We start from the raw sequence: 25,562 nt of genomic DNA, 5'->3' as shown, positions 1-25,562 counted from the left end.
CAGCATTAACATTTCAGGGCACCTCATTATTACTACAGAGCAGGGCAGGAAATACACAAGGTAAAATTAACAAACTTTTGGCTGAAGTTCATGGCTTTGAAGAAGATGTTCTCTCCAAGGAACAGTGGGACTTAGGGTTGATTAAACTGGGATTTCACCATCTCTCAGCCTTGAATGCCAGAGATAAGAAGTCATTTGATCTAATTAGACAATCTTATGGGGACTTTGAAAGAACCAACCTATGGTGATATTTTTTTTCTTTTTTAAATCTTAGAAGGGGATTTTCAGAGGTGTGTGAATCTGTTTCTTTCATCCGAGATTCGAAATTTTCCAAGAACGAAGAGCATGGGAGCCTAGCACCTGAAAACTTTCGGTGACTACCTTCCTGAGACTTTACAAAATCATAATTTTGTATGTGCACCTCTAAGTGTGTGCATGCATATAGCACATCGGCCATGGAATGTGTGTTATGTATGGACGTGTGTGTGTATTTACTGTTCCCCAGTCTGTAGCTCAGCCGTTGTGATAAAGTTGCATAAGCATAACCTGTACGATTCTGTAGACTTCCGCTGTTTTATAATCAAACGGCGGGGCACACGACTAAAGATAGTTCTTAAATTTGGTCACGTGGTCTGCAGTAACGCTTCTGGGTGATACTCCTTAAGCGGGTAGCGCTGGTCAGCCACTGTGCTTGGGTGTGGCCTCGTGGGTTGTCACGGCAGTCCTGTGTGGGGGCCTCTGTCGTCCGCCTTGCAGCTGAGGGACAGGGACACAGCTTCCGAAGCTTGCCCAGGCCCCCGAGCAGTAAAGGGACAAGCTGGCCTCCCGTGGCTGGAGAAGGGACTGCTTCATGGGCCACTCGCGACGGCTTCAGGATGGCACAGCCCGTGGAACTGAACTTGTCACTTTTAATGTGTGTGTTTCAGAAGGTCTGGATCATCCTTCTGTTTTTACTTTTCCCCAAGTGTATGTGATTTGCTTCCTGGGTTGAAGGTAGAAGGTCTGGGTTTTTTATTCCCACTTATTAGATGCTGACAAGTAAATCAAGGAATTCAACACTAGGCTGCAGAAACTTGACTTAGGTTCTGTCGTCCATCTTTACAGCCCAGGTCTGTGGGGCAGGTGCTCAGGGCCCCTGCGGGTGAGGGGCGGGAGACCTGGGGCTGTCACCGTGATGGGCAGGTCTACCTCACTCCCAGCCGCCCCCCTTTCCACAACTGGTGCCTCGGAAAGAGGGAGAGAGCAACCTCTCTGAGCATCGTTCTCCAAAGAGGGTGGTGTCCTTGCCGGTGTGGACAGAAAATATCGGAGCTTCCACTTCTGTATTTAAATTTTATCCTAAACAATGTTTTTTAAAAAATTTTTAATGTTTACTTACTTTTGAGAGAGAGAGAGAGAGAGAGAGCATGTGAGCAGGGGAGGGACACAGAGAGAGGGAGACACAGAATCCGAAGCAGGCTCCAGGCTCTGAGCTGTCAGCACAGAGCCCGATGCAGGGCTTGAACCCACAAACTGCGAGATCGCGACCTGAGCTGAAGTCGGTTGCTCAATCTACTGGGCCACCCAGGCGCCCCTTAAAAGATTGTTTTTTTTGTTTTTAATTTTTTAAATGTTTATTTATTTTTGAGAGAGAGACAGAATGCGACTGGGTTAGGGGCAGGGGGAGAGGGAGACACAGAATCCGAAGCGGGCTCCAGGCTCTGAGCTGTCGGCACAGAGCCCGACGCGGGGCTCGAACCCACGGACCTCGAGATCATGACCTGAGCCGGAGTCGGACGCTCAACCGACTGAGCCACCCAGGCGCCCCATGTCGATTTTTTAATGTTGGGGTTTCATCCTTTTAAAAAATGAATTTCTAGGAGCCGTTTCATAGGGAGGGTCAGCTTTCACGTTTTAAGGTTTTTGTTTTTCCAGAGCAGTAGCAGCAGTTGCCACACGCAGACCCACGTCTGTGTCACGCCGGCCCTATTTTACTTCCCTTCGTTGTAACTCAGGGCAGAGGGGCCTGATTTGAAGTTTGAGTGGAGGAGGAGCCAGGCCCTGTGCTGGGCGTTGGGGCCGTCTCGCTGTCCCCGCAGACAGACACCCTCTGGTGGCCTGGCCTCCAGCCCTGCGTTCGGAGGGATCCGTGAACTCAGACGGAGTCTGGACAACATACGCCCTCTTCCACTTGGGACGTTTTAGGAAGAAGGTTAGAGTGGGGTTTCTGCTCTGGAGATTACGTCTGTGGCAATCTTGTTTACTTACTTTTCTCTGAGCTCCAGAGTGATTTAGGGAAGATGCCATTGATGTCTCTGAGTTATAATAGCAGTTCCCCCCACGGCTTTTAATCCTGATTTATGGCCAGGGTTTCAGAGCAGGAATTCAGGGTAGCAGTTTCTGTAACGGAGAGAGCTGCTGTTCCCGCAAAGCACGTCGAGCGATCAGATTTTATCGGTTCATGAAAATGTCAGAGGGTTCGTATCTTTCTTCGGTGGGGCAGCTGTTCAGTGTCAAGTCTGGGAAATCGCTTCATTTTTCTGTTTGAAGAAAGAACACATAGATGTTTTGGATTACATTTTGCGCGTAACTGTGTAAGACAGACGTATTAAATTAGCCAGGGCCTTTGGAGATCTGCCTCCAAACAGTAAGTTCTACTTGACGTTTTCATTTGCACGTGGCAGGAAGCCACCTCATGTATATTTCACGGGCCCCAAAGCGCCACGGACATCGGAGAACCAACCTGAGGCTGCAGCTTCGTCGCCCGGCAGTACGCGGAGGGGACCAGATCGTCTGCGCTGGTGTTTGGGGTTAAAAAGACTAACAGCAAATCACAACCACAGAGCCACTAAAGCCAAGCGTTTCGCTGGGTGGAGAACGGTCCCTACTCGTGAGGCCCGAGCAAGCTTAGAGCCAGAATACATCTCTTCCTTCTTTCGTCTTCCATAAACACAGAGGCGCTTCTGTTCAGAGAACGTGCCTCCTTGAGGAGGGCGCTGGCCAGGTGCGATCTGTTTTTTGCCGGATTCCAGTACTGGGCGCTTTAGCGGGCGCTTTGTTTGTAAATCTGGTCATTCAAGTGGATTCATTTGCAAACGTGAATTTTGTCCTAAAATCCTCCCTACAGAACCTCTCCCCTTGTAAAGAGCACTGAGGAGCTGAAGTTAGTTTCCGTGTTTCCAGGTGTGTTTTCCATTAAAAGTAATACCCTCGAGGGGCGCCTGGGTAGCTCCGGGGGTTAAGCGTCCGACTTTGGCTCAGGTCTTGATCTTGCAGTTTGTGAGTTCGAGCCCCGCGTCGGGCTCTGTGCTGACAGCTCAGAGCCTGGAGCCCGCTTTGGATTCAGTGTCTCCCCCTCTCTCTGCCCCTTCCCCACTCACGCTCTGTCTCTGTCTGTCTCTCAAGAATAAATAAACGTTAAAAAAAAATTAAAAGCAATATCCTCGATGGGTTCCTCTGCGGCTCAGTCGGTTAAGCGACCAACTCTTGGTTTTGGCTCATGTCATGATCTCACGGTTTGTGAGTTCCAGTCCCACATCGGGCTCTGCAGTGACAGCAGGGAGCCTGCTTAGGACTCTCTCTCCCTCTCTCTCTGCCCCTTCCCTGCTTTCTCTCTCTCTCCCCTCCCCGCCTTCAAAATAAATAAGTAAAATGTTAAAAAAGTAGTATCCTTGAGAATAAATTATTTTGGGGGAGATGCCAAATGAAAAAATTATCAGACAGTATTTGCCACAATCTACATCCTTGAAACAAAGCAGGCAGCATCTATGAAAGATAAAAATGAGATTTCGATGGCACATTTGTTACCGTGTAAATGCCACCGTATTTCCCTTGCAGATGTGATGTGGCGGTGGTCGCACACGTAGGTATTTAGACAGCCAACCGACACCAGAGTCCCGTTTTCTATTTCCTAGAGACTGTTTCTGAAACAAATCCCTTTCGCCTGTAGGTAGAGAATAGACTCCCCGCCCCCCACCTTTTATTGGTTTTCCTTCTTTGCTTGGCAAAATTTGGAATCACTTAGGGAATAGATTCCTTACTGGTTGCCTTAAGTAGTCTGTTAATGGCTGTAGCTACAAGGTAATTTTTTGCGGGGTGCCCAAAGTTCTTAGGTTTGTAGAGATCCAAGTATAATGTTGCCTCCGACTGCTGCTTTTTACTAACAGTATGTGTAAACAGCCGTAGACAGCGAGGGAGTCACTTTACTGCAGCAATTTATCCCTTTATGGTGTTAGGGAGAGGATCCTCTTTCTGATTTTAATGATTCATGGGAAGCATTTATTTTATGTGCATAGAAGGAAAACTGTCATTCCGTTGTTAGGTGAGCCGTACTTTGGCTTGGCAAAGAGCTAATCTATTCCCCTTTTCATTTAAGAAACGCAGAAGGCACTTGAGCCGTGGTGCATGCTGTCAGCATTCATGTGCACATGCGCGTGCTACACACACACACACACACACACGCACGCGCGCGCGCGCACACAGCTTCCATCCCCGGAGACACGAGCCAAGCACTCGACGATAAGAGCTCTTCAGTGTGCAAACAGCCGTCCTGCAGATGGTACGAAGCCACGCGTGGATATCAAGAGCCAGCAGGTGGAAACCATCCCTCTGCCGTCCCCAGAGGACCCCGAGGTCTTGTGGTCTGAGCCACACGTGGCTGCGGAGGTCAGGGAGGGGATGGCAGCGAGCTTCGCCGGACGTGGAACGGTGGTGGTCGCCCCGGCCTCTTCGAGGGGCTCCGCACGCGTCACGTCCCACGTACGAGGTGTGTTTGCTGCACGTTGATGCCGTGAAATGATGACACCATCGTGGTTGCCCTTACATTTTTAAAAAGAATGTCTATTTTGTATTTTTGAGACAGAAAGAGAGAGGGGGGAAGAGAGAGAGACAGCACAAGCAGGGAAGGGGGAGAGAGAGAGGGAGACACAGAATCCGAAGCAGGCTCCAGGCTCCGAGCCGTCAGCACAGAGCCCGACGCGGGGCTCGAACCCACGAACCGTGAGGTCAGGACCTGAGCCCAAGTCAGACGCTCAACCGGCCGAGCCAACACTTGTTGTTGGTCTTACACACTGATGCCAGACAGCAGAGCCTCCCGCTCGGGAGCCTAGGCTGGCGGAAACATCCTCCGCTTATTGGGGGGGGGGGACACAGGCTGACCCCCCCATCAGCGGTTCCGAAACCGGGCGGGGCAGCTGAGTCTCCTGGAGAGCTCGCCGGAAAGTGGAGAATCCTGGCCACCGCGTCTCTGTGGCTGACGGGCCCTGAAAAGATGCACGTCCCGTTCGTTCCAGGCGGTCGTAAAGAACACAGAGATGCACAGACTGAGTTACTTCACAGCCTGACAAGTATCTGGGGAGGACACACGCCAGATGGCTCGATGGGTGGCCCGTGGGGACATGGGTGGAAACCAGAGCCCAGTGTGGGGAAGGGGTGGGGGTTTCTCTTTGGCATAGCTTTCTTCTTCGTAGAAAGCCCTAATTCGCATGAAAATGTAAGCGAATCCAAAAGGAAATACTCTCCACTGGTGAAGGAAGGGGGGGAGAAGGGAAACAGGGCTGTGTTCTGTGTGCAGGGCTGTGTTCCCTACGGCCTGCAGGGGATCCGGCGACAAGTTCTGTGGACTCGACCGTAGTGTTAGGTGGGGACACTTCCCGGGAGTTTGTGAACGCTAAACCGAGTTGTGTTTTGGAAGGCACGCCTGCGTCCCAGCACAACCCAAAGTCAAGCGTGAGGATTTTGGAGGTTGAAGCCTTGAGGCCCATGAGAGCCACTTACCACCTGCGGGTGACACCCGTGCGGGGACACCCGGGTGCACGAGGCCGAGTCTCTGAAGATGTGTCATTGGTCGATTTGCTCTTCCTTCGGTGGAAGCCAGAGCGGGGAGGGTGGACCCAAGGGAATAAAGCTCCTTGAAGGTAAAAGTGGGGTCCCCGGAGGCGTCGCCTTTGCGGGACGTCCCCGGGACAGAGATGTGACGATTGACACGGCCTTCTGTCTGGATCATGGCTGGGCTCAGGGCAACGGTGACCGGCAGGGCTGAGCAGCTGTGGCCACGCCTCAACCTGTATGATCAGGGGCCGAGCACAGCCCCCTGTGAGGAGGGGAGAGGCGTGGCTGGTGGTTAGCTCGTGGTGCACAACCACACAGTACTTCCTTGTGCAGCTTCACATGTGACTCCCCCTGAGGCCCGGTGGGGAGAACTGGATGGCCACCATCCCTGCTTCGTAAGTGGACCGGCTCTCCGTGCTGTCGTGGAGGGGGGGCCGACTTTCTGTAAAGGGCTAGATGGTGACTGTGTGCCAGTCACATAAAGTCTGTGTCCCGTGCTGTCCTCCGGGTGGGGACGTGTTGGCCCCTCAGAGGCCGTGGTGGGAGAGGGGCTCCCGTCGTGGGCAGGAGGGCGGAGGGGCAGCAGGTAGGGGAGGGAGGGAGAATACCCACACCGGTGGACCTCGGGAGTCCTTTGCCACTTAGAAATTTGAGTAGCGGGTGGCAGGAAAAGTCACTTCTCAGCGTCTGTCCAATTACAGTGACTTTTCTGTCCCCAATTACTGGAAGTTCTGACTAAGACACTTGGGTTTGTAGTTTTGTAACAGTCCCTGTGGTCACAATTACTACCCCTCATGAAATACCTCCTGTGCTACACATGCTGTTCTGGGTGTGTGTGTGTGTGTGTGTGTGTGTGTGTGTGTGGGCACGTGATCCATCCGCCCATCCACGCGTCGGCCTCTGTCCCTGGGCCCCTTCCTTCCGTCCTTGCAGCAACCGAACAGAGTGGGGACTGTGTCCCCGGGTGCACAGGTGGAGGGTGGGGTTCGGGCACACGATGCAGCTTGAGCCTGAGCTCTGGACCCTCTGCCCCCAAGAGGCGTCAAGTGCCGCGACCGCACCATCCGGATTCTTGTCCACAAGTGAGAGGTGACACCCGACCCTCAGGGAGACACACAGGCTGGGAGCTGGCGTGCCAGCTGGGCATCTGAACGGGGTTTGATGCCAAAGTCCGCCGCCCCTGGCCGTCGCTGCCCTCATTTGTGGTCACACCCCGTATTTCTCATGAGGGACAGCTCTGCTTTGCTACGGGACCTTTGTCATTTCAGACCGAGTGTCGAGAGACACTCATCCTAATTCGGGTGGCACAGTGCACACCCTTTCCCACACTCAGGTGGAACCTTCCCGCCGGCCCCCAGGTCCCAGCTGTGGCCCAGACCTGGCCCCTGTCTCCCTCCCCCCTCCTCCCCCCTCCCCCCTCCTCCCTCCTCCCTCCCCCTCCTCCCTCCCTCCTTCCTTCCTCCTCCCTCCCCTCCCCCCTCCTCCCTCCCTCCTTCCTCCCTCCCTCCCTCCTTCCTCCCTCCCTCCCTCCTACCTCCCTCCCTCCTCCCCTCCTCCCTCCCCCCTCCTCCCTCCCTTCTTCCCCCTCCCTCCTCCCCCCTCCCCCTCCTCCCTCCCCCTCCTCCCGCCCCCCTCCTCCCGCCCCCCTCCTCCCTCCCTCCCTCCTTCCTTCTTCCCTCCCTCCCTCCCTCCCTCCCTCCTTCCTTCCTCCTCCCTCCCTCCCCTCCCCCCTCCTCCCTCCCTCCTTCCCCCTCCCTCCTTCCCCCTCCCTCCTTCCTCCCTCCCTCCTACCTCCCTCCCTCCTCCCCTCCTCCCTTCCCCCTCCCTCCCTCCCCCTCCTCCCTCCCTTCTTCCCCCTCCCTTCTTCCCCCTCCCTCCTTCCCCCTCCCTCCTTCCCCTCTCCCCCCTCCTCCCTCCTCCCTCCCCCCTTCTCCCTCCCCCCTCCCCCTCCTCCCTCCCCCTCCTCCCTCCTCCTTCCTTCTTCCTTCCTCCCTTCCCCCCTCCTACCTCCCTCCCTCCTCCCCTCCTCCCTCCCCCCTCCTCCCTCCTCCCTCCCCCCTCCTCCCTCCCTCCTTCCCCCTCCCTCCTTCCCCCCTCCCCCCTCCTCCCTCCCCCTTCTCCCTCCCCCTTCTCCCTCCCTCCCCCCTTCTCCCTCCCTCCTTCCTTCTTCCCTCCCTCCCCTCCCTCCCTCCTTCCCTCCTTACTCCCTCCTTCCCTCCTTCCTCCCTCCTTCCCCCCTCCTCCCCCTCCCCCCTCCTCCTCCCCCCCTCCTTCCCCTCCCCCCTCCTCCTTCCCCCCTCCTCCCTCCTTCCTTCTTCCCTCCCTCCCTCCTTCCTTCCTCCTTTCTCCCTCCCCTCCCTCCCTCCTTCCTTCCTCCTTTCTCCCTCCCCTCCCTCCCTCCTCCCTCCTTCCCTCCCTCCCTGCCTCCCTCCTTCCTCCCTCCCTCCCCGCCTCCTTCCTTCCTTCCTCCCTCCCTCCTTCCTTCCTCACTCCCTGCCTCCTTCCCCTCCCTCCCTCCCTCCTTCCCTCCTTCTTCCCTCTCCTCCCTCCCTCCTTCCTCCCTTCCTCCCTGCCTCCCTCCTTCCTCCTTCCCCTCCCTGCCTCCCTCCCTCCTTCCCTCCTTCTTCCCTCCCTCCTTCCCTCCTTCCTTCTTCCTCCTTCCCTCCCTCCCTCCCTCCATCCCTCCCTCCCTCCTTCCTCCTTCCTCCCTCCCCTCCCTCCCCTCCCTCCCTCATCCCCTCCTTCCTCCCTCCCCTCCCTCCCTCCTCCCTCTCCTTCCTCCCTCCTTCCTCTCTCCCGTCTCTCCCTCCCTCCCTCCCTCCCTCCTCCCTCCTTTCTGTTAGCCTAGAAGAGAATAAAGGTCTTTGCCCAGCCAACCAACCATGTCAGCCACTGATAACTGCTTGGATTTAATTTCAGTGCTCAAACTGTACCCAACCATAGGTGATAGGTTGTAATTTGGCGGTGGCTGTGGGGGGTGGGGAGTGATGTAAGACTGCTGTGAATGCTAATAGATATTTTGAGATTTATGTGCATGGGTAGATTAGAATTGTTAACATTATTTATAAAGATAATAATTATATAATTTCTAAATTCACAGAAATAGTTTGGCTTAATGATTTCTAAATGCACACAATGGAACATTAGGCAGTTTTTATTAATTCTATTTATGTGTGGAGAAGCAAAGACTAAGAATCCTGAATCTTAAATGCGCCCAAAGAGCGTGTTGTAGAAAATTCTCTTGCTCTATGAGATGAATTTCTGGGCCACAGCAGCCAGGGCCAGACCATGTCCTAGAACCTTTGCCAATAATTTCTGCTTCTGAGGACCCCCACTTTGCCGTTATTTGGTGACTGTGGGTGTCTTTGCATATAATTTACATGCAGTCATTTTCACCCTGGTAAGAGAATATGGTTATTAATGTGCCTGCTGTAAAGTCGGGTGAGCATAAGCTTTCATTTAGAGAGTCTGTCTTTAGGGCACACTTCGTTTCACTTAGAATAAATTATCATACATTTATCATTAGTTAGCACGTTATTAACATTAATATAAACAAATATGTGGCACATTTCTTCAGGAAGATTACGTTTTTAATCACTTAGCGAATGTAGCAGGCAGCTTATACATATTTTATTTTTTAATGGATGTGCTTTCCCCAGGTTCTGTGTTCGCATTAAGAACAGCACTTTGCATCTGTTAGCTCAGGATGGGCTTCGTGGAGGTGAGGGGCTTAAAAATGAACTTTTCGGGGCGCCTGGGTGCTCAGTCGGTTAAGCAGCCGGCTTCGGCTCAGGTCATGATCTCGCGGTCCGTGAGTTCGAGCCCCCCGTCGGGCTCTGTGCTGACAGCTCGGAGCCTGGAGCCTGTTTCGGATTCTTTGTCTCCCTCTCTTTGACCCTCCCCCATTCATGCTCTGTCTCTCTCTGTCTCAAAAATAAATAAACATTAGGGGCGCCTGGGTGGTGCAGTCGGTTAAGCGTCCGACTTCAGCCAGGTCACGATCTCGCGGTCCGTGAGTTCGAGCCCCGCGTCAGGCTCTGGGCTGATGGCTCGGAGCCTGGAGCCTGTTTCCGATTCTGTGTCTCCCTCTCTCTCTGCCCCTCCCCCGTTCATGCTCTGTCTCTCTCTGTCTCAAAAATAAATAAATGTTAAAAAAAAAATAAAAAAAGAACTTTTCTCTTCCAGCGACGAGAACTTTCTCAGACACCCTTTTACCTCTGAGACTCGCTGTGTGATTCCTGGCTGGGGATGGCTCCTTCTCCGACAAGGAGGTGCCTCGGTGAAATGTCAGCACAGGAAACGAGGCATCCTAGGTGCCTTGTGCAGAACGTGGATTCCAACAACGGGAGTTGGGACAGAAATGACCATGGACTGTGTCTAATAGGCTCTGTAGTTGAAGAAGCATCAGGTGCTCTGTTACGAGTTCTGCCCTCCGCGTCCTGCGAGCCCCTGGTGTGGGAGGAGTGAACCATTGTTGGTGTAGGTGTTTATATCCTTTTGTCTACACTCTGGGTCTCCAGTGCTCTCGGTGATGACCGACCACGTGGGGTGGAAACCTGCATTTTGGGGCCAAGAGAGACTGAGCACCTGCTGTGTGTTAACTAGGTGCCACTGGGCAGGTTACATAGTTTCTTTACCTGAAAATGGGGGTGATAACGATAGTATTTATTTCACACGCTACAGGAAGGTGAGACGTGGACAGAGCTCAGGACAAGACTAAACAGAAAGGTGCTCAGGGGGCGCCTGGGTGGCTCAGTCGGTTAAGCGTCTGACTTCGGCTCTGGTCACGATCTCGCGGTTTGTGGATTCAACCCCGCGTCGGGCTCTGTGCTGACAGCTCAGAGCCTGGAGCCTGCTTCCGATTCTGTGTCTCCCTCTCTCCCCAAAATAAACATCAGACATTTTTTTAAATAAAAAGTAGCCATTAAAAAGACAAGTGGCCCATTAGTAATTGCCATTATTCCCGTTTATCGCTATGAGATACGTAAGCCCTTGCCTCACGAGCTGCCAGGTTGCGATATGACATTCAGCAAAACGGTTTTGTATTTTTCACGTTTTGTCATAGCCTCATTTTCAGAATGGGCCTATTAGCAGAGCCCGGGTTGAGTTTTGCATGTCAGCGCCGGACAGAATTCGTTGACTCTGCTTTCCGAGGAGAGACCCCTTCACAGCTCGTCTGGCTGGCTCTCCCGCTTGAGTTCACAGGCGCACGGGTTTCTGATGTCGTCCCGTGTCACCTCCCCATCCGGTGTCACTGCCAGTGCTGCTGGGAAGGCACCCCCTGCCCCTAGGTGGGAGCCCCGGACGGGGAGATGCCGGGCGGAGGCTACGAGAGACTCTAGAGGGCGAGTGGACGGTGGGTGACCAGTCGCGAGGTCGTGCTGGGTCCTGGAAATTTGCTGAGAGTGATTTCGGGTGCCCCTCCCCCCCCCAGACACAGTGGACGCCGTGTGGAGGACGTAGGGCAATCGGCGTCACGGTGACAGTCACCACCCCGTGTGCACGTGTATGAGTTTGTCATGCTGCACACCTTCCGTATGTGCCTTTTCATTTTGTTCTTTTAAAGAATGTATTATTCAGTAATCTCTGCACCCAACGTGGGGCTCAAACTCGTGACCCCGAGATGAGCAGCTGCACACACTGGTGCGACTAAGCCAGCCAGGCCCCCTCTCCCCCGTTTCATTGTGAAAATTCACGAAGGTGGTCTCCCCCGACCCTTTTCTGTTTCGCAGCGGTATTCCGATGGGCTCCCATCTCGGTACCCCCTACATTTGTCTGTTTCTGTACCGTGTTGCCAGGCTGTGCCCTCAGAGGTGTTTGCTCACCATCCAGAAACACAGGAAGGGAGGCGGGAGGGAGGGGAGGTGGGCTCAGAGTCTCCTTCCCGGGAGAGGCTGGCTTTGTTACACTGGATCCGCTCACCGGGTGGTCGCGCCCGGCCTTGGCCAGCAGGAGTGGGTCCCTCTAGCCCTGCTCCCTCTGGGACGTGGTCGGTGGAGGCTCCTTGGGGACACCTGCCCTTGGGCTCCCCGTGGAATCCGGTGCCGGGCTTTGGAATCTGTACCCGGCAACGACCTACAGGACTGGTGCCCATTCCGGGAGTGAAGCAGGTGACATGGCCAGTCCCGACCTTAGGGGGTGTGCCTGGAAGGAGAGCTGCTTGGGAACGGGCCTGTGGGTGACCACAGGGGCCGTTGTGTTTGCCCCGTCCCCTCCCAGACCTCCTGCCCCTCCTGGGCATGTGCCGGGGGTCTGCCAGCCCAGCCATTCACGTGATGGGCGTGGGACGTAGGGAAGAAAGAGACCCGGGGCCCCACGGCACGGCAGAGACCCTCGTGCTCCCCGCAGGTGAGCGGCCGGAGCGTAAGCCCCTCACCAGCCGTCCCTCTGCCAGGCCGGTCCGCCAGGGGGCGAGGGACAGCAGGCGGGAGGCTTCGGGGCCCCCTGGCTGGGACGGATGGACGGGTGGGGAGAGCTCGAGCCTGGACCCCGTAGCCCCTCGAGGAGAGGTGGGGCCTCCTGGGACACTCCGAGGAGCCCAAAGAGAAAGCTGTCTTTGGAGACAGGTGGCAGGAGAAGGTAACTGCCCATCTGCGTTAAAGGAACAGGTTCGCAGAGCAGGCAACGGTTGTTAACGACCAAGTGGAGAACAGGGGACTGTCCAGGCACACGCCCTCAGGAAGAAGGGTCTCTCCCCCCCCCCCCCCCGCTCCTCTCTGCGAGACAGTGGAAGGAGGACTTAACGGGTGGCGGGAGTGCCCCCTGGCCCCCTCCAGGCCACCACACAACTAGTGTGCCCCCTCAGAGACCACAGTTTCTCCTCCCAGCGGTGGGGGCTGGAAGTACAAGGTCAGGGTCCCGGCTTGCCAAGGGCCACCTTCTCCCCGTGTCCCCACATGGTGGAGAGAGCGCATGCTGGCATCTGTCCCTCTCCTCCTCCTAAGGAGGCTGACCCCACCTGGGGCCACCCGCACGACCTCCTCTAACCCCGATCACCTCTCACAGCCCCCACCTCCAAACCTGCACGTTGGGGGTTAGGCTTCGTGAATTCCTGGGACACAGACCCTCGGTCCCTGATGTGACCTTACCTTCGCTGGGGGCTGACGGGCTAACACGTGGTTGCAAGATGGGAAGTGGACAGAACGGAGTATTTATTCATAGCCGTAAGAAGCATCTTTTGAAAACAAAAAGTAACTAAAAAATACAGAATTGCCCTGAGACCCTGATGAGGGAGCCTGCCTGCCGTCCAGTTAGAGTCACGTTTCCTGGAACACGGCCCATGATGTCCCTGGAACAAGGAAGACGGATCAAAGTGGTTTCCTGGTGCTTCAGCTTGAATTCCTGCCTCTCTTTTCTCACCTGTAAAATGGGAGCATGATAGACTGTGCCTCGCAGTGTTGGTGTCCAGATGGAAGGTGCTAAGAGATGAAAAGCACTTGGAAAAGCCCTTTTGTACGCTAATGCCTGGCTCATTGTAGGGCCTCAGTCGATGTCCGTTCTTTAAATGAGGAGGAGGTTGAGTTACCTGCTGATGATGGTGAGAACGTTCTCATCCAGTGCTTTGCATGACGGCCTCATTTGAGGTTAAACGTGACTTAGCCCGGAAGTGATGGAGCCTGGAATGTGATCGCCCGGGGATGTGACCGCTGCCTTCTTCTCTGGGTTCTTTCAGCCCCTGAAGCTCCAAGCAAACTAGCTTGCTTTCCTTTCCCCGGCGCCCATGCCCGGAGCTCTGGCGTGAGGGTGGAAACGCACCCGCTGGGACTGTTCTCCCTGGAAGGGCTGCCTGCCGAGCTGGCCCCGGGGTGGGGTCTGGGACCTCGGATGGTAGGAGGGCTCCCCCCTTGCCTGACTGATAAGGGTGGCTCACCGGGCCTCACACCTGCTCTCCTCGGGCAGACTGGGTATTGGTAGATGCCGGGAAGAAGGTGTCTCAGCGACAGCAGTAAACGCCCTGGTGCTGAGTCTCGGGTGGGCTTCCCGGTGACGGTTCCTGGTGAGCTCTCACATCACCACTCCTCGCAGGGGGCGCCAAGCGCGTCCTCTGTGACTCCCCTGGGAGAGGACTCTGGCAGCCTGAGCGCGGCTCCCCGGACCTCCCCTCCTGCCCCTCTTCCCTGTGCTAGTGTTGTGTCGTGTCCCTTTGCCGGAAGGAGTCATGGTCACCAGCATGGCTGTTTGCTGCGTCCTGTAGGTTCTCCTAGCGAGTCCCTGGGCTCAGGGGTCCTGAGGAGTCCTTGCCTGCTTCCTTCTCCTCTCCAGCTGCGGTTCCCTGTCCCGTCCTCGGAGACACCCACCCACCCAGCCCGCTGTCCCCTGACATATCCCGCCAGCGTTGTTTGTTTGCTTTATTTTTCCGTTTCCCCAGGGTCTCTCTGACGTGTTGGTTTTCTGTCTCCCCAGCAACGTGCTCTGTGAGCGCAAAGACCACGTCCCTCACCCTCCTCCATAGAGCAGAAGGGCTCCTTCTTCCCTGAATCTTTGCTGGTCGGCCCCGTGGCCAGGGAAGGCCTCGGGCCCCGGCAGCCCCTGGGAGTGTGATAGGAACGCGCACTCTTGTCCTCGCCCGCCTGCCGCACCTGCTGAGTCAAAATCTGCCTTTCGGTAAGGTCCCGGCTGGTCCACCTGGAAGTCCAAATGGCCCACGTGTATTTTCCCTCACTTCCTCCCTGACGGCAGTCCTTTTCCAGTGGATCTTTTCACGTTTCTTCAGACCCAGTAGATGACGCAGACCTGCTGGAAATCCAGCTTCTCTGAAAGATCCTTCTCTGGCTGCCTTTGCAGCAACCTGAGTTTTGGCAGAGGGCTTAGATACCCAAACCCTGAAGCTGTGGGATGGCAGGCTGACTCGTGGTGCCTTCCGGGTAGTTCCACAGGCCCACTTCTTTCCTTTTCTTTTCTTTTCTTTTCTTTTCTTTTCTTTTCTTTTCTTTTCTTTTTTCTTTTCTTTTCTTTTCTTTTCTTTTCTCTTTTCTTTTCTTTTTAAAAAAAAAAATTTTTAACATTTATTTATTTTTGAGACAGAGAGAGCATGAATGGGGGGAGGGTCAGAGAGAGGGAGACAGAATCTTGAAACAGGCTCCAGGCTCTGAGCTGGACGCGGGGCTCGAACCCACGAACCGTGAGATCATGACCTGAGCCGAAGTCGGACGCTCGACCGACGGAGCCACCCAGGCGCCCCATGGGCCCATTTCTCGATGGTGGAGGTGCCAGTTAGCCAGTGGCTTTGTCACCCGTTACAGTTCAGCCTCCCGGAGGGGCAGCCCTCTGACACCCTGCAGTCAGTACCTGACGTCTCGTTGCACTTGTGCACGTGTGTTCCCCAGGCAGAAAGGAAATCAAGTTCTCCCTGGGCAGATACATTCCCGCGGTACAGACTCCCAGCATGCATCATCCCCATGTCAGAGAATCTAAGGGGTCTCCGAGAAGATGTCTCCACTCCTTGAACCCAGTGTTTCCCGAATGACTCTGACCAGGGGCTGCTTTTACTGTAGAGTGTGTAACAATCGGAATCGGGGCGCCTGGGTGGCTCCGTCGGTTGAGCGTCCGACTTCGGCTCAGGTCATGATCTCACGGTTCGTGAGTTCGAGCCCCGTGTCGGGCTCGTCGAGCTCTGTGCTGACCGCTCGGAGCCTGGAGCCTGCTTCCGATTCTGTGTCTCCCTCTCTCTGCTCCTCCCCTGCGCATGCTCTGTCTCTGTCAAAAATAAACAAACAAACAAAAAAGAATCGGAATCAGAAAATGCCACCTCAGGATGCTTAATTTCTACCCATTCTTAAAACTGGTTTAGAAGGGATGGTGGTGGAGGGGCAGGGGAGGGGAAGGAAGGGAAGGAAGGATAAGGGAGGGACTGACCAGAGACTGAAGTCCTCTATGCTCCTTGTCAGATTCACCAGGGCTTGTGGTGAACCTTTCCTGGGTCCTTGCGGATTTATTAATGAAAATCTGGGGGACACTTAATTCAATTTTGCTTGTTCCTCTAGCTTTGGCATGTGTATATGTGGTATCTTTGTACCCCAAATAGGAGCTCCTTCGTGGTGGGGGGGCTCACATGTATTTTACAGTCGGTCTTCCCAATGTGCTCCTCTGTGTAATGGGCGTTAAACACAGCACGCATGGTTGGGATTACATGGCTTTCTGGTCTACCTCCCGTTACATATGAGCACTCCACTTGAACCTTGTGGCTAAATCTGAGTGTGAGGTATTTATAACTTAGGGCTAAGTGTTCTGGAGTGGAAACCAACACCAGGCTGGCGTCAGAGTCCCCTGGCTCTGTGCCCCAGCTCTGCCACACGTCAGTAAGACCCAGCGCCTCTCCCTGCCTTGACTCCTACCCGCAAAAGGTGTGTACCGTGCCCACTCCCCGCACAGGGAGGCTGGAAAGGGCTTTGTCGGTGCTTACAACGCGGTGCGAGCCCCGCACTTTGCAACTGCTGCCTGCTGAACTCCTGGCGGAGGGAGAGTGGTCTTTGAAAAACAAGTCCTGGAGGGATTCTGGGTCCTCCAGGGTGCGGTCTCTGCTGCGGCTAGGATCGCTGGGAGAGAGGACAGCTTCAGGGAGCAAGTGGGAGGAGAGGAAGGAGGGAAGGAGGAGGAAGTGATGCCAGCTTCTTTGGGGAAGCTGCTCTGAGCGGCTTCTGGAAGATTCCAGGGCATGGTCAACACGGCGATCCTCCCGCGTGGCCTCTGCGGCCAGCATTGCCTAGGCCCTGGCGAGCGCTCCGGGGGAGCAGAGTGGAGGACTCGCCCAGAACCACAGGAGCCACAGCGGGTGGTGCTGGCAGAGTCGTGGCCGGGCTAGGTGGGACCAGCAGCCTCACCGACCGCCGACGGCCTCTTTGCCCTCAGCTGGCCGCGCGCCGGGCCCGCTGTTCACACCGAGTTGTGCGGACTCTGAATGACAAAGACCATCCTTGTTCCCATTTCGCAGGTGAAGGAAGCCATAGAGAGGTGACAGTCTCCCTGGAGCTCAGATCCGCCCTGACTCCAGAGGTTACACCATACTCCCCGTGCTAAATGCCACAGGGGACCTGGGACAGACCCGTACCTCCGCACAGGGTGGCACCAGAGGCTGGGACCGGTTTTATCCAGATTTCACCCGGCATCTACGTTAACGTGCATGCACTGTGACTGTTTCTTAGCATATTTTATTTGTCAGGCAGGACACGTGTAGTGGCAGGGACGGTGAGACCGGAGGCCAGCTCTCCTTCCCAGCCCTGCTCCTATGCCCGTTCGCGGAGCACCAGCCGGCCTCAGGAGCACGGCGCTGCCCCGTTGGGCGCTCGGGGCGGGGTGGGTGCGAACAAGGTGAAACGGGCCTCCTTGTCTCTAAGGAGTGTGTGATCCAAGAACACGTTCTTGCACTTGGTAGCGTGCATCTGTGTTTTCATTCTGTTGCAGAGTTTTCTGCAGCAAGTGGTCGGGGTGGGGGGTAGACAGGCTTCATGCAAACTTCAGTAGCTCCTAAGAAAGGAGAGCGGCAACACGGGCTGCCTGTGTGCACACGAGTGCGTCCGTCCTTCGGCACGCTCTTCCTGTGAGAGGCAGCCCGCCCGCCTTCACGCAAAGACCTACATCCACACGCTCCGTCTTATCTTTACTTGTGGGTTTCATCCTTCTGTCCTTCCTGCTTGCTGACGTCTGGCCTCCGCTTCTCAAACGGAGTGAGGACCCTCTGAGGCTTTCCCGACAGAGCCCTGGGAATCACACACAGATGATAATGCTTGGTGGTCAAGAGCCAGACTTTCCCCAGGCTCTCTTTTTTTTCCCTAATGTTTGTTTATTTTTTTTTTTAATTTTTTTTTCAACGTTTATTTATTTTTGGGACAGAGAGAGACAGAGCATGAACGGGCGAGGGGCAGAGAGAGAGGGAGACACAGAATCGGAAACAGGCTCCAGGCTCTGAGCCATCAGCCCAGAGCCCGACGTGGGGCTCGAACTCCCGGACCGCGAGATCGTGACCTGGCTGAAGTCGGACGCCTAACCGACTGCGCCACCCAGGCGCCCCTGTTTGTTTATTTTTGAGAGAGAGGCAGAGCTTGAGCAGGGGAGGGGCAGACGGAGAGAGAGGGAGACACAGAATCGGAAGCGGGCTCCAGGCTCCGAGCCGTCAGCACAGAGCCCGACGCGGGGCTCGAACTCATGATCCGCGAGATGGTGACCTGAGCTGAAGTTGGACGCTCAACCGACTGAGCCCCCCAGGCGCCCCTTCCCAGGCTCTTAATTGCAGAGACTAAATGTGTTGACTGGGCCACTGCATGAGTTTATTAAGGTCAAGATCTCCCTGCCAGGGAGTTTAATTGCAAGCATCGTATATTCGTGAGAAATAAATTTACCATCAGCTTCAGCCATTCTTTTGCTGTTGTACGTGGTTTTTCTTATACTCCGTTTCTGTTCTTACTAACGTCAGCTAGTTATTAAACTGACTCCTGTCTAATTAGCCACATGCTCTTGGATAAAATTGGATGGCTGTAATAAAAGCTGACTCATTATCAGAATAGGGAGATATGGTATCTATTTATGTTCCCGTGTGTGATCACATTCCAGAATTTTTGTCTTCGATAAAACGATCCCAGTGTTTTGGAATTACTTGTTCGGGCCTGAGAATATCCTCTGTGTTCGTTTTAGCAAATGCTGTCATCAGAGGCCTCACGTCGGAGAAGAAACGTCAGCTCTAGAGTGAATAGTCTTAGGATGAGCTCACAATAAGTCTCTGACATAACGTGTTACGAGGAAACCTTTTCCCCGGGACTTGGGAGGGCTGGTGATTACAAAATAGATCTTTCTCCCATCTCCTCTTAATTGTGGCGTTCATCATTTTTATCTTCCGTTTATGGGCTCGAAGATAGAATTCGCGTCTCTTTTCTTTTGACTTCTTCTATTTACATATGGTTTATTTTATCTCTGCTTTCCTGTAATTAATATTTAGCTTTTCCTCCGTGCAAGTTGCACAGAAGATCGTGCGTGCCTTTTGTAATAAATTAGCCCCACACTGTCTCAGAAGGGAGCCTTAGTAGCAACTCAGTTTTTCTGTCTGGAAAATGGAGCCGATACCGGCCCATGTTGCGCCCTGACCCAGGTTGGGGCATACAAATGGCAGACATTGTAACACTTTGTGAGAAGTGCAAAGTATAGTCGTAAGACAGCGGGTTTTTCATTTGTAGTCACACGTGTGTGCGGATATTCGCATTCTGGCTGATGCTCTGTTCTGTGTTCTCAAAAAAGAGGGCCCTGGTTCTAGAAGACATAGTCTGAGATGCTGAGGTAGGTGCAGGGCAGTTTTCTAGAAAGTCTGCCCTGCTCACCTGCCTGGCGGCTGTCGTGGTTTTGGGTTAGTGTTCCGCAAACGCTGATCCCGGGCAGAGTAGATACCTCCCCCCCCCCCATGCTTTTGTTCACCCTCGTGTCCCAACGATACGATGCAAGGGGGAGGGAGACCTCAGAAGGAACCCCGTGAATTGTGGGTTTGCAGCTGCTAACCAGCGTTTCCCTGTGGTCAGCGGCCTTCCGTAGCTGACGCCGAACTCATCCCGTGTCTCAGGCGTTGCTTCTGTCTCTGTTTTCCAAGGGAAAAGAACTTTGATTTCTAGGTGTAAAAGGAACCTAAAATAATGGTAGAATGTTCAGACGGTGAAGACCAGCCGAAGGCAAAAAATGGGTAACGGGTGAAATCCTACCACCCAGAGAAAACACCTTGAATGTTTGGGGGGCTCCCCTTTCCGATGGTCACACAGACAGACAGACAGACACACAAACCCTTATAAACAGAAACTAAGTCCCTGACGGCCATTACATGGCCATCTAATTTAAAAAGAGATGCTTGGGGGGCGCCTGGGTGGCTCAGCCGGTTAAGCGTCCAACTTCAGCTCAGGTCATGGTCTCATGGTTCGTGGGTTCGAGCCCCGCGTCGGGCTCTGTGCTGATGGCTCGGAGCCTGGAGCCTGCTTCGGATTCTGTGTCTCCCTCTCTTTCTCTCTCTGCCCCTCCCCTGCTCACGCTCTGTCTCTCTCTGTCTTTAAAAATTAATAAATTGTTAAAAACAGAGGAAAAAGTGATGCTTGGAATGGTTTGACAAAATATCGGCCCTTGGTCCTCTGGAAATGTGGCAGGGGCCCTGGATGTGGGGGCAGCGCCTGGAACAGGGAGACTTTGGCGCGTTCTGGTGGGTGCGGGCTGGGGTGGCTCTGATTGCCGTCCACACGTGCATTCTTCCCCGAGAGGCGGCAGGGACTTACTCATATATTACATTGCTTAGCGGTGCCTGGGAGAATCATATTATTATGATATTTTAAAACCTGCGTTTTCACCCCACAATACATCCTGCATTCTGACATGTTTTTATGGAACTAAGAACTACATCCCTCCCTTAATGGCTGCATATGAATCTACATTACACGCATGTATTAACCTTTATTTAACAAATGCCCTTAGGTTCATTACCGCGCAATTAACACTCTTGTGTAGGTCTTAAGATATTTTACCAATAAATACCCGTTATGCATCTAGTATGTTCCAGGAGAAGTGTTCAGACTGATGGAGCTCTTAGGCTGTTGGGGGCGGCTGAGAACACACGGGTAAGGGTGGAATTGCAGATGGAAAGAAATGGAAAAGATAATTTGATGGGAATAATGGGGAATGGAGAGGCTGGGGGGAGGCTTGTCTGTAGCGGGGGCCAAAAGCCGACTGGAGCGTCGTCTTTACCAGCGAAGCTGGAAGCCAAGCCACAGTCCCATACATGTAGGGCCCAGAGACCAGGAACTTCAGACTTTATATGGTAAAATAGGAAGCCGAGGAAGGTTTTTAAGAGGAAAGTGAGGTGAGCTTCTGTCTCGTTTACGTTATTTTCAAGTTCAGCCCGACAACGGCTGCACAAGGCAGGAAGGGGAGGGGAGGAATGGGGAAGACTGGTTTGAGCCGCTGTCCCGATGGTGCCACTAACTGAGACAGGAACAGGTGGACAGAAGGACATCGGGAAGGGGTGCGTCAGCCCCGTTTGGAGAAGCCGATATGTCAGGTAGGCATTGCACCTGTAAACGTGGGGAGTAGGGGTGTGGCAGGCCTGGACACGCAGAGGAGGGGAGCACTCACTGATGGCATTTAGGGCCACAGGAGCAGAGCGGCTGCCCCAGGGGACGAGTGTGGCGAGGGCATGGAAGGGACCACATCTGGAGAAGTTCAAGTTCAGTAGTTGTGGGCAGAGGATTATCCAGGAAGAGAGGGACAGAGGGACCCGGTGTGAAGAAGGTTCCGGAGCTGGTCGCCTCCAGGAGGGGACAGTGTGGCCCAGGGAGGAGCTGACTCCCAGACGCTGTTGAGCGGGCGGGACGGACGGACGGACGGGCGCCGTCCCTGTGATGCGCGGACCCGAGGCTGGTGGTTGCGGTGGGGACGACACGGGGTTGGAAGGTCTTCAGGACTGAGCGGCAGGAACCCGAGACGGTCTGGGTCCGGAGCCGATTCTTACAGAGGTTTGAACCGTGGGGCTGAGGACAGAACACAGAGAGCCGTGAAGGGAGACGGAATTTCTTCAAGGCGCAAAGTGGCACCTCCTGGTCGTGGTTCTCGTGGTCTTTGGCGGCCACGGCAAATCCAGGCTGGCAGATTTCAGAAGAGGGGACTCCGGAAGGTGTGCGTGTGGTCCACGGGGACCCTGGGAGGCTGGCAGGACGGCTGCTGGAGCCGTGGCCAGGAGCTGTGCCCAGTGACAGTGCCCAGAGGCTCCCCGTGGACCCAGCGCCGAGCTCCACCGAGACAGGAGAGCGAGGGCGGGGGGAGGAGAGAGGGAGGGAGGGTCGGGCTTCGTGGTGAGCATGTGGGCGCCCGGGTGCGGGGCGGTGTAGACGGTGCCCTTCCTGATGAAGGCTCAGCCTGGCTGCACCCTTGGGACTGGATGGCAGAGGGTGAATGGCCTTTTCTGCCGCCGAGTGGGGGATGTGGCCACGTCACCGCTGCGCAGCACGCGGGGCTTAGCGCTCGGGCTACAGGGCAGACGTCCAGGCGGGCTCAGGTCGCTGCTCAGGGTCTCGCTGGGCTGACACCAGGGGTCAGGGGGCTGGGCTCTTAGCTGCAGGCTTTGGGGGAGACGCTGCCCCCGGGCTCCCCAAGCGGCCAGGAGGACCTAGTTCCTGGGCGTTTTAGGACAGAGGGCCCTGTCTCGTGGCTGGCTGTCGGCTGGGTGGCCCTCCTGCCCTCCCCCGTGGCCACCTCTGTGTCCAGAGCCAGCAGCAGCACGCTGGGCCCTCCTCACCTTTCGGTCTGTCCGGCTTCCTCTCCTGGGTCGCCTTTCAGGGGCTCTGGTGGCTGCGTGAGCCCTCCCCGGGGAACCCAGAATGCCCGCTGTGCCAGAGTCACCTCGAATCACATCGGCAGAGTCCATTTTGCCCTGTTGAGGTAGGGAAGCAGAAGGACTCCGTTAAAACCTGCCTTTTGCTCCTTTGTTCCTGCTAGAACCTGCACCCCCTACTTTCCTCTTGCCTGGGGGTGCAGGCCTTGTGTGGCCTCCTTGTGAGGGACCAGGCCTTAGTGGTTTCTTTAGAATAGGTCACAGGCCCAGGTGAGAGCACGACCGGATGAAGCCATCGAATGCGAATCCCAGACCACCCGCACTCTTGTCTGCCTTCAGTGAGCTCTGCCCTCGCCTCCTGCCCACTCTCTCGTTGAGCCTAGCCGGGGACCCTCTCTGGTCATGGGTCCCAGGACCTGGCCTGCCTGCATCGCTGTCCGGTGACACATTCACAGAGGCCGTGTCTCCTCTCCGTCATGGTCCTGGGACTAGGGCAGGAACCTTCCTGCGGCCCGCAATTCTGCCCGCCCCTCCCAGAATCTGAGAAAGAACCAAGAGCCCAGAGGTCCGAGGGTCGTCTTTGTGGATGTTGAGGTCTCACTGAGAATGTCAACAGGCGCTGAGATTCTGGGGTGGTTTTTTGTCACAGCCAAGCCTTCGGGTGTTCAGGTGAAGGAGGGATAGAGGGGGACCCCGGGAGGAGGTGGGGTGGCGCCCACTGGCGTGAGCCTCGCAGGACGGGTCGTGGGAAGCAGGACCAGGCTGACCCCAATCCAGCCCCAGGCATGCTAAGGGCGGAGTAAACGATTATTATTGGAAAGAATCAGTAGCTGGAATTTCCCCCAACATTCTGCGCTCCTCGGTAGAGTTTAAGCCTTTTCTTCGAGGGGTCTGACAGTTTGCTTGTTAAATCTGCTCCTTGATATTGTGTTCTCCACTGGAGAGTATAAATGGAAACTTTCTGCCGCTGCATTTGTAACGGGTTATGGTTTCCTGTAAACAGGTTCCTGACTTTGTTTTGTGCCCTCCTCACTGAAAGCTCTTATGATTTGTGATTGTTTTTCTGGAGGTTTGAATAGATTTTCCAGGCGGGTAGTGTTATCAGTGGTAAATAACCAATACTTTCTTTAAGAATACCCATTTCTTGGGGCGCCTGGGTGGCGCAGTCGGTTAAGCGTCCGACTTCAGCTCAGGTCACGATCTTGCGGTCCGTGAGTTCGAGCCCCACGTCAGGCTCTGGGCTGATGGCTCAGAGCCTGGAGCCTGCTTCCGATTCTGTGTCTCCTTCTCTCTCTGCCCCTCCCCCCTTCATGCTCTGTCTCTCTCTGTCTCAAAAATAAATAAACGTTAAAAAAAAAAAAAAGAATACCCATTTCTTTTATTCTGCTTGGGGCTTTTTAATTAGGGGCGATTCTGATTTTCCTTAAGTGGATCTTTGGGGCATGGCTCAAGATGGTGACATGCTTTTTCTTCTTCGTTCTGTTAATATGGTGAGTAAGAAATTAGCAAATGTTTCACTATTTCTTCTGAATTCCTAGAGTGGTTCCACTTAGTCACAATGCTGAAGTTTATTTTGTTTAGAGCTTTAGAAATGTTACGTAAATCCCGTCTTTGATACATTCCTATATTGTTTTTCTACTGGGATACACTTTTTTTCTGTTGGTTAGGGAACGGGTTATATAGTGTACGAGTGCGTATCTTTTCCTTGAATATGGGGAACCGTTTACGTACGAAACCACCGAGGGTGCCCGATCTCCCATTGCCCCTTTTTTGGTAAATGTTAAGCACACGCACACACACACCTGCACACATATTTCTGGATACTACCCCAAAACAATGTAATAATCACTCATTTACTGACCACTCCAAATGAAGAAATGCTAACGTTTTGTGATTTTTGTATTCTTTTTTTAATGTTCATTTATTTATTTTGGCAGAGAGAGAGCACGCGCGCACAGGCAGGGAGCAGGGGAGGGGCAGAGAGAAGGAGGGAGAGCGAGAGAAGGAGGGAGGGAGGGGGAGAGAGAGAGAGAGAGAGAGAGAGAGAGAGAGAGAGAGAGAGAACGAACCCCAAGCAGGCTCTGCACTGTCAGCACAGAGCCGGACATGGGGTCTCGACCCCACGAACCGTGAGATCATGACCTGAGCCAAGATCATGAGTCAGACGTTTAACCGACTGAGCCACCCAGGCGCCCCTCAGTTTTATATTCTTTAGGTTTTTTTAAATACAGAAAAACAGGCTTTCAGATTTGTCAGTGGACGGACACTCCTTTTGTCTGCCATTAGTAAATCAGTCTTTCTTTCAAATCCGTATGTCTCTTACATACTTTTTCTTGCTTCCTTTCCTTCCCTAGGACCTCTGCTGGTAAGTGCTGGCGATAGAGGTATTCTGCCCTTCTTCCGTAAAAAAATGCTAGTAATATTTTTGCCATTAAGGTAGTATTTGTGTTTTGTCGTGAGTTTTGGCAGGTTCCGGGTTGAGAGCGTTGCCTTCTGTTACTGGCTGGTGAGACGTTCCTTCCCGCCTCCTTCCGACTGCTAGTGCTTTTTCTTAGCGACCACTGCTCGGTAACTTCTAATATGTTAGATGCTCATTTTTCCAATTTAGGCTGCTATATTTTCCAGAGTCCATTTTTGCACGTTACAGTTTCCTAGAAACATCTTTTTTCCACCTCAGATTTTCGAATTTATGAGCATAGGGCTTTATACAGTGTTCTGTCTTTAAATTTCCTGAGCATCTGTGTTTATTTACCTTCTCGTTCCTAATTTTCATCATTTATAGCTCCTGCCCATATTTCCGAGATTAATCGGAGGCTTACCATTTTTGATTATTGGTCTTTCTAAAGAGTTCTTTTTTTAATTTTCCAAACATGCACGTCAGCTGCTATTTTCCCCAGCTACACTGAGGTTAGAAGATTTTCAAAAACATAGGATTTATTGATATTGGTTATGTGTTAGAGCAGAACTCTGCCCGACTTCTTCATTCGGGGCCTGAAGGAGTCTTCTTTCCACCAAGATGGGAGACCCATGGGCTCCCCGTACCTCCTCTCCCCATCTGTCAGTCTCCACCACGACCTTCATTTCCAACTTGAGCCAAGGCTTTCGCTAGAAGACTTTATACATTTGTAAGCAGTCAACTTGTTTTTATTTTCTTGCTGTTGAAAAACAATTTTTTTAGTGTTTATTTATTTTTGAGAGAGTGACAGAGCACGAGCAGGGGAGGGGCAGAGAGAGGGGGGGACCCGGAATCCGAAGCAGGCTCCGGGCTCCGAGCCATCAGCATAGAGCCCGACGCGGGGCTCGGGCCCACGAACCGCGAGATCGTGACCTGAGCCGAAGTCGGACGCTTAACTGACTGAGCCACCCAGGTGCCCCTTCTTACTGTTTTAAAAGAACCTACAACATTACTAGATTGTGGTCTAAACGTTTATTCTGTTTCTTTCTCGGGGATTTATTGACATTTCCTGTGGAC

At 54.0% G+C, this 25,562-nt stretch overlaps 1 protein-coding gene and 1 non-coding gene across 2 annotated transcripts in view; one reads left to right on the top strand and one right to left on the bottom strand.

Moving 5' to 3' along the window:
- The window catches only part of TMEM132D (transmembrane protein 132D), a 558,090-nt gene that overhangs the window by 49,972 nt on the left and 482,556 nt on the right, over positions 1–25,562 (top strand). The window lies entirely within an intron of this gene.
- On the bottom strand, positions 1,718–1,802 carry TRNAR-CCG (transfer RNA arginine (anticodon CCG)). Its single transcript has one exon. It is a non-coding gene; the product is annotated as a tRNA-Arg (tRNA).

Source organism: Lynx rufus, unplaced genomic scaffold (genome assembly GCF_022079265.1).
Source record: "Lynx rufus isolate CCGP_SWC_20201006 ecotype Redwood Valley unplaced genomic scaffold, mLynRuf1.p SCAF_33, whole genome shotgun sequence".
Classification (NCBI taxonomy): Eukaryota; Metazoa; Chordata; class Mammalia; order Carnivora; family Felidae; genus Lynx; species Lynx rufus.
This window is presented reverse-complemented; position numbering and strand designations above follow the sequence as displayed.